Raw genomic sequence first — 9,612 nt, 5'->3', positions numbered from 1 at the left:
ATATATTATAATATTATATAATATTATTTATTATAAAATAATAAAATACGTAAATAATAAAATACTTTAAAAAAAAAGTTGACCATGAGTGAGTTACTAATTAACTGAAATCACAACGGAACTGATTTCGGCAAGCAGGGGAACTGAGAAATTCAACATATTCCACCTAGAGGCCAGCTGGCCATGGGGAACCAACGCCAGGGCTCCCAGCTTTGAGCTCAACACCCAGCTGGCCGGCTCTGCCCTGAGCCCAAGGCAGGGCCCATGTGACTGGCCCCTCACCTGGCTCTCAGCACACAGTTCCAAGTCTGCTCTCCTCCCCCGCCCCTGGCCAAAATCTCCATCTTGGTGGCCTGCCCGGGGTGGTTCAAGGCCCGCTGCCAAGCCTCCCCGAGGCGGAGCGTGACCAGCGTGACCAGCCTCTGTGAGCAACCCTCCCAAATCCTTGGTCCCAGATCCCAGCTGCCTGGATCTGGACATGCGTTCACCCGTGCAGACCCACCCAGCACACAGGGCAGCGCCAGCTCACCGGAAACCCAGGGAAAGGGGCACCACAGGACCCCAGCACCTGCGAGCTAAAATAATCTGCTGGTGCTAAACATATGTGCCAGGTTCCTGCCCATAAACTCAACGGAATAACAAAGGAGCCTCAGCTTCAGACTCTTCTTTCAGAGAACTTTAGGCCTCACTGAGCTCCACTTGCATCTCACACCCAGCTCTTGTTTATTAAAGCACTTCATATGCTCATGAGTGACAGTCAGCGATCTGTGCAATTAGATGAATGGATCAGAATCTGCTTCTTTCAGGAAAAGGCAAAAAAAAAAAAAATTCAGCAATCTGAAACCAAAGCCCAGTTTTAAAAAGATGGTTTTTAGGATGAAGCTCATAAACATAGATGACTATGCATGTTAATATTTTCAGTGCTTGACACAGTTAAGTCGAAATAAAATGTTATGGGTCGAACAAAAAAAAAATCTGCTGAGTGACTGGAGGGTGAGGGAGACAAACACGTTTCCTCCACAAAACAGAAAGTCAACCTAAGTGAATACAGTATAGAAGATGGTTTAAATAAATACATTGTGAAAACGGGCACAGTGAGGGAGGGGGCTTGCCCCAGGCCCAACCCACCAAGGAAGTGGCTTTCTCTGGGGTGGCCATTTATGGAATTCTCAGCTTCCCAGGTAGCTCAGTGGTAATGAATCCACCCGCCAATGTGGGAGATGCTCAGTGGTAAAGAATCCACCCGCCAATTTGATCCCAGGGTCGGGAAGATACCCTAGAGAAGGAAATGGTAACCCATTCCAGTATTCTTGCCTGGGAAATCACATGGACAGAGCCGCCTGTCTGTTGGGCTACCGTCCATGGGGCCCCCAAGAGTCGGACATGACTGAGCACACGCACACACATGTCCCAATAACTGTGGGCCTGAGGATGAGTTCAAAGGCTGCAGAGAGACGGAGAAACAGGCTAAATGAGGGGGCATGCCTGTCTGAGCTCAGGATATCCAGGCATCCACTCTTGGATGTTTTTCCTGAAATGGACAGAGGATGAGAGCACATTCGCTAGTGACTGAGCCAAAGTAACAAAGTTAATGTGGACCAAACGGAAGGACCAACGGGCCCACACACATGCACTCTGAGAAAAGAGAAGAATGACCCTGGCATGCGGTGGGTCACCACAGTGGCTGCCCAGCACTGGTAAGCCACTGCTGGCCCCTGTGACCACATGGAATCCCACCCCAGGTCAGGCAGGGAGGCTGAACTTGGGCCACGCAGACAGCTAGACTCTTTTGAGAGGAAAGGCCCCTGGGTGTTCACAAGCCCCCAGATCGCGTCTATCTGCTTCATTAGAACTGTCAGAGTCAAGGGCAAGAGAAACCCAGCATTCTGTCCATCCTGCAGCCTTTCAAAGACTATAGTTGTTCAGGAATGTTCCGAGAGCTATCATTACTCAAAGACAGAAGGGCTGGCCACTGGCTATGTATTTCACAGACTGTGTCTCACTTCATCCCTCACAATAGCCCCACGAGAGAAGCAGTATCACCTCCTCCACTTGACAGATGAGGAAACTGAGACGTGGGAAGGTTGAGCAACATTCCCAAGGCCACAGAGCTAGGAAGTGACAGAACCGTGTATAACTGAGTCACTCTGCTGGACAACAGAAATAACACAACGCTGGAAATTAACTATACTCCAATACAACTTTTTTAAAAAGAAAGTGTTCCCTGGTGGCACAGTGGATAAGAATCCACCTGCCAATGCAGGGGGGCAGGTTTGATCCCTGGTCAGGGAACAAAGATCCCACATGACACAATTAAGACCCAGGACAACCAAATAAATTTTAAAAAAGAGAGAGAGAGAGAGAGTCACCAAGATCCCCTTCCTAGAGATTCTGATCACCCAGGTCTGAGAGAAAAGCCCAGGAAGGAATGGGAAAAGAAACCTCCAGGGCTAAGTTCAATAAACGTTAGCCTTAAAAAAGGCATCAAGCTCTGGGTGGTGATGAGACAAGACTACGGGGAAAACTTCGCTCAAGGAGGGAAAAGCTGACAGTAAGGCTGAACACTGACAAGGGCAGTGTAATACATTTAAGTGGGGAGGGGAAACAGAAATCATGGAAGAGCTCTGACACAGGGACCTCTGTCTGTGTAGACTGGATTGTCATCCTACCGTTATCACAAAGTAAAACAAACAAACAAACAAACAAATCGTTTTGGCCAGCATCGATGCAAAAGTACTAAACCAAAAGGAAACACGCCACCACCGCCACCTATAAACTTAAGAGAATCGTCCACACACTGGGGACACAGGTGGCTGCCCATGGAGAAAGAACTTGTGAAACCCCAGGACAGTCAGCTCAATGGGCTGTCACGGGGACGGCACACTCAAAGGACCAGAAAGATTTAGGCCAGTGAGCCCTGGGAGAGTCTAGCAAGTGAGAGAGATAAAATAGGGTGCCAACCTTGACCGAAGCGGGTCAACACCCCCAAAGAAGGCAATATAAATTGCCTTACTGGGTTTGGATAACTGTGTGAGTGCAATCAGTGGGGGGGCCCTGGATTCAGAACCAGAACTGTTTTCTAACCTCTGCGTAAGAAATCTGAAGGCGAACGCACGTAGGATGATTAAGGTTGCAACGGGACCTTGCCCTCACCAGCTGGGTGACCAGTAGCATCAGCATGCTCCGTTCAAAAAGGACAGAGCCAAGCCCTTCCTTGCCACACACCCTCCTAAAGGCATGGGTTTGGCCTGACGATGACTTTTCCTGTCTTCCAGGAGTTCTCAGAGATCTAGAGATGATGGGAAGAAGGGTAAACACAGAGAGATACACTCCGTCCTTCTCCAAGCACAATGGAACTGCCAACAGGAGTAACACAGACGGTGTTCTAGGTTTTTTGTTTTTTTTTTTTAAAGAACACAAAAATGCTTCCAGAGGCCTGACCCTTGGCTTGCGTGTTGAAGCCACACTTTGTATTCTAAAGATGGACAGAGAACCATCACAGATGGGTTGAAGGTCTCCAGCTAGGGAGTGAACTAGATTTAGAATTCAGCATCTAGGGGCCACCACGGCTGCTCATCCATCCAGTGATTCTTCTCCAACACACAGGTCAAAGTCCTCGGGGAACTAGACCCAACTGACTATGGGGTTCAACGGACTCTCCCCAACACCCAGCCTCCCAGCCAAACTGCATACTCGCACACCCTGGGGCCTGTCCCATTCTCAGAAAACAACTGCTTTGTGTCTGAGCCCACCTGAAGAACTTCTGGCCTACATCAAGCCCAAGCTCAGAACTGACCCTGTAATGGGTCTGTATTTTTTTTTTTTAATTAAAGTATCAGGACTTCCCTGGTGGTCCAGTGGCTGAGACTCTGCATTCCCCAATGCAGGGGGCCTGGTTCCATCACTGGTCAGGGAACTAGATCCCATGCGCCTCAACTAAAGATTCCACATGCCACAACTGAGACCCAGCGCAGCCAAATAAATAAATACAACAACAACAACAAAAATTAAAGTACCCTGTTACCCAGCAAATCCCCTTTCTCAGTATCTATCCTTGGTCACATGCGTGACAAGCAGGCATGTCTGGCCATGTCTACTGTGACAGCATTTGTATCAGTAGGGGATTTGGAAATAACTTCAATGGCCATCAATTAGGTTAAATTAAACAACTGTTTGTGTGTGTGCTAAGTCTCTTCAGTCATGTCCAACTCTTTGCAACCCCATAGACTGTAGCCCACCAGGCTCCTCTGTCCATGGGATTCTCCAGGCAAGAATACTGGAGTGGGTTGCCATTCCCTTCTCCAGAGGATCTTCTCCACCCAGGGATCAAACCCACATCTCTTATGTCTTCCCCATTGGCAGGCAGGTTCTTTACCACTAGCGCCACCTGGGAAACCCACAAACAACGGTTTAGCCTTCTAAGGAAGGTTATGCAGGAGGTAAAATCAGTAAGACCTATCCACAGTGACAGAGAGTTATCACCAAGATGTAAGGGGGGTGTGGGGAGCACAATACTACTTGCAGCGCACTTTTTTTTTTAGTTCTACAGGTATAATTGCAAGTATGTTAAGCATCTGAGAACACCAACAAACTCGTAACAGTGGTTAACCTCTGGGGAAGGACTGGGATTACAAGTGGTTGTTAAGGAAGATTTGGTTTTGCTCTGGAAGGTTTGCATTTTTTTTTTTCCTACAGAGAATGTGTTCATGTACTACTTGTGTAATGAAAATTGCATTTCACCATGTGATTTTTTAAAAAGAAACCGACCTTGTTCCGTACATCTCAGTCCTATGTTTGGGGGCAATTTCTAACTGAATCTGCCATACAACTCCCTAGGAGGCTGAAAGCAGAGTGGTGCAAAGCAGTGGGCTTTGCAACACAGATCTTTAAGTATTAGGATCCCAGCTCTGTGACTCTGTGGATGGTTCAATTTATACGCCAGTTCAGGGAAGAGACAAGAAAAAAACGAGAAAGGCATGTCAGAGGGCTTCTGGGTAATATAAAGGGATGTCCTAGGAAAGACTTCAGTTGTTCGAGTTGAGCATTCCAGCTGTTCAACATCACACACACTCACACACACACACACAGACTCGCCCATAATGGCAGCTCTCACCCAACCACACGTAATCCACACCAGGGCCCCTAGCCAACCAGCTGTGCTTCAGACCCTTCCATCTGGGAATCAGGATTTTTAACATCAATTCCGATCCCATGGGTTCATGAGAAGGAAGAAGCTGACCACCACATCAGACAAGTTCCAAAATCTCATTTACTCCTGGGGGCCACCTAATCACACAAAACACCGATCTTTTAAACACACACACACACTCTCCACCTCTTCAAAACGCCATGTGAAAAGCCCATAGAAACACAAAAGTCTATTATTAAGGACCCAGGGTCACCAAAACTAGCCTAGGCTCTTAGAAATCAGAGTTGTGGTCCTTCTGGTTGCGGTGAGGATTCACTCAAAAAGGTCACAGGAACACTTCGGAGATGACAGAAAGGTTCTGTCTCGGGATGCATTTGTCAAAACCGATCAAAAGGCACCGTTCAGATCTGAGCATTCCGCTGTATGCAAATTACACCTCAATTTAAAAAGAAAACTACCCCAGCACCGGTTCTCCCTGGCTGCAGCAGAACTTCGAGCTGTCCTATGAGATATCTGAAATCTCTGTTGTGCTATGTAAAGTGCACAAGTACCATGGTGACAGTCGCCATAAAAATAGATAACAAGATTAAAATGGATAGAGGACACAGGAATTTAAGAGCGGCACACCAGGAGCAATTCGTGTTCGGCTGAAGAAGAAAAATAGAAAGAGGACAGGGAGGTTTTCATTCCTCCCCCACCACCACCAACTCCCCCGCCCCCTTGCACTTTGAAAAACAGGCACCCCGTGTGGTTGTTTTTACTAAGAGAGTTTTATGGCTTCCTAATACTCAAAGGACAAAAACGGCTGAGAGCTGTTATTTCTTATCGTGTTTTTGCCTTAAAAAAAAAAAAAAATCTGATAGCCTAAGTTTTTCCCATACTCACTGTTACGTGGCCCAGGGAACTGATTCCGAGCAACTCAACAAGCACAGTCGATGTGCCATATACTGTGTGAGATCCAAATGATGCTGAGATAAAGGCGGCCTGAGCCCTTCATCATCAAAGGCACAAAGATTTCCCACTTTAGTTCTCAATTACAGAGTTCTGTCTGTACTTTTTACATACACCTAAAACTGACGCCCCCTAGGTAAGCACCCCGAAATTGCTCCACATGAAGAAAGCACTTTCGGGCTTCCCTGGCAGCTCAAAGGTAAAGCATTTGCCTGCCAATGCAGGGGACACAGGTTCAATCCCCGGTCCCGGAGGATTCCACATGCCTGGGAGCAACTAAGCCCATGCACCACAACTACAGAGCGTGTGCTCTAGGGCCTGGGAGCCGCAACTGCTGAAGCCCCTGAACCACAGAGCCCGTGCTCTGCAACAAAAGAAGCCGCTGCGATGAGAAGCCCGCGGACCTCGACTGGAGAGCACCCCTTCTCGTCTCAACAAGGGAAAAGCCTGCACAGCCACAAAGACCCAGTCCAGCCAAAAAATTTAAAAAAAAAAAACACAACACTTTCTTGCCTAATACTGATTCTTTCAAATGCCAAAAGGCCGGCATGAATGGCCTGGTGACATAAATCTTGCATTCTTCTCCAAAAGATGAGATAAACCTCTATTCTCCTTGCGGAATTTCTGAGAAACATTTGCTATGTGAGTTAGCCCTGACAGTGCTCCCAACAAAAGAAGGAATCCAAAAATATCAGCAAGAAAATCTAAAATGTTGAACCAGAGTGGATTCTAAATAAACCACATATTTGAGTAAAATTTAGGCAAAAGCAAACTTCCACACGGAAGCAACAAATAATAAAAATGTGAAAACAAAAACATTTTTATTCAAATCACACATTTACTAACATAAAATAACATTAACATATGCATTTCTGGAAAATCCCACCCAAAAGTGTCTTTATCTGTTCCTTGTCGTCACTGTCACTAGATCCACAGAGCAGCCACAGTTCAGACTCCTCCCTGGTGTCAGGATGGCATTTAATGTGCTGAGGGTCTCCCAGGTGACTCAGATGGTAAAGAATCAGTCTGCAGGAGACCCGGGTTCGATCCCTGGGTCAGGAAGATCCCCTGGAGAAGGAAATGGCAACCCACTCCAGTATTCTTCCTTGGAGAATTCCCATGGACAGAAGAGCCTGGCAGACTATAGTCCACGGGGTCACAAAGAGTCGGATACGACTGAGTGACTGAGCTCAGTAACAACAATAACCTGGTAATAGAAACCTGCCTGGAAAACATGAGGAAGGAGGTAGTCAAGGACACTTTCAGGTCCTCCACAGCCAAGCAGAGGACCCCAGGAGTCAATTAAAGGTCCCCAGCTTGATTCATTCATTATACTGAATACAACTGCCCAATAAACACGTTAGTCTTCCAAATGTCAGCCTGCTTTGTTTATCATTATTTGCCATCTCCACTCCACCTCTGATTTCTTGCTTTTCCTAAAGAAAAAATTCAATTTTCGGCAGTCCTGGCCACAAACTGACTCCTGAGCCACCACTGAATAGTTCTCTTCCTCCTTTCTAAAATGACACCAGCAGATTTCTTGAAAATGTTGGGACCCACTTATTAACATTTTCTAAAAAGCTTACAACAATGATGTTGACCCTAGTACTGTACAATTAGAGGTATATCCCATATTTCACATTATCTTTCAGCTGTGACAGGTCACACAATAACCTAAGAATTGGAAAGGACTTTGGAAGCCAGCCTAATTCTTGTTCTCTTCGACGGCACCCTTAATCCACAGCATTCAGCCCACGCTGGATACCTTCAATGATGGGGAGCTCACTATTCCATGGGAAGACATTTCCACTGTTGGTCAGACCTGCCAGCTAGAAAATTCCTTTTCCGGGACTCCTCTGGTGGTCCAGTGGCTAAGACTTCACACTCCCAGTGCAAGGGTTTCATCCCTGGTCAGGGAACTAGATCCCACATGCTGCACCTAAGAGTTCAAATGTCGGAACTAAAGACCCCTCATGGCAACAAAGATCAAAGATTCTGTGTGCCACAACTGAGATCTGGCACAGCTAAATAAAAAAATCAAATTAAAAAAAAATTCCTTTTCTGACAGAACGGAAATCTGGTCTCCCAGTCTTTACGGTTTAAAGGAACCTTAAAGCTCATCACCTTCCATGTAATCATTCAACAGGTAAGGAATCATGTAAAGCAATCATTCTACAGAGGAAGAATCTGAAGCTAGAGAGGATAAAGTAATTGTTCCATCCATTGGTCATATTCTAACACCAGGAGCAGAGATGAAAAAGTCAATAACTGTGAAAATATCTGAAAGCACTACTGGGTGCCCACGCCCCTGAGCATACTCCTGTCATTCCTAATCCCACAGCATCCCAGGCCCCTTCCTGTGGGTGACGTCTTCTCTGTTCATGTTTTTTTTAAATCATAGCCCCACAGTGGTCCAAATGGCACAAGACCAGCAGAGGCCATCAACACCAGATCCTGGGATTGGACTGATAAATTTCTGATCCAGTTATTAATGGGATTTGAATTCTAAAATAGGGCTTGCCCAGTGGCTCAGATGGTAAAGAATCTTGCCTGCCAAGGCAGCAGAGCAGGGTTCGATTCCTGGGTTGGGAAGATCCCCTGGAGAAGGGAATGGCTACCCACTCCAGTATTCTTGCCTGGAGAATTCCATGGATAGAGGAGCCTTGCAGGCTACAGTCCATGGGGTCTCAAAGAATCAGACGTGACTGAGCAACTAACACTAACTTCTAAAAAAACCTCATGTCACTCAGGGCTCCCATTCAACTTGTGAACAACAGAACAATCTCAAACTTTTTCCCACATGATCTGTCCCCTCCTTGGCACCTGGAGGACCACTGGGGCTACACTGTGCTTGTCTGTTTGACTACTGGTCTCCCGCTTTCAATCAGATCATCAAATTCAGGTCAGAGACTGAGTCTTCTTTTGTGTCTCCAGTCAGTGCTTGACACATAGCAGGTAAATAACTCAAGATTAGTCACTGAATGAATCATCTACCTTTACCCCATCCTGTCCCTGAATGATAAAATGTTTTTTAAAAATAGTGTTCAGGAGAGTGAAGAGACAAACCACAGGCTGGGAGAAAATATTTGCAAAAGACACACTGATAAAGGACTATTATCCATAGCATACAAAGAACTCTTAAAACTCAACAGTAAGAAAACAAACATTTTAAAAAGTGAGCCAAAAACTTTAACAGATACCTCACCAAAGAAGACATACAGATAACCAAAAAAGCACATGAAAAGATGTGATCACAAGTCATTAGGGAAATACAAATTAAAATGATATCACTACCCACCAATGAGAATGGCCAAAATCCAGATAACTGACCACGCCAAATGCTGGTGAGGATACAGAGCAACAGGAACTCTCATTTATTGCTGGTGGGAATGCAAAGTGGTGCAGCCACTTTGGAAAACATTTTGGTGGTTTCTTCCAAAACTGAACACTCTCCTACCATACGATACAGCAGTTGCATTCCTTGGTATTTATCCAAAGGAGCTGAAAAATTA

This window comes from Bison bison, unplaced genomic scaffold, assembly GCF_000754665.1.
Source record: "Bison bison bison isolate TAMUID 2011002044 unplaced genomic scaffold, Bison_UMD1.0 scf7180017864143, whole genome shotgun sequence".
Classification (NCBI taxonomy): Eukaryota; Metazoa; Chordata; class Mammalia; order Artiodactyla; family Bovidae; genus Bison; species Bison bison.
The sequence above is the reverse complement of the archived record's forward strand: the minus strand, read 5'-3'. Positions refer to the sequence as shown.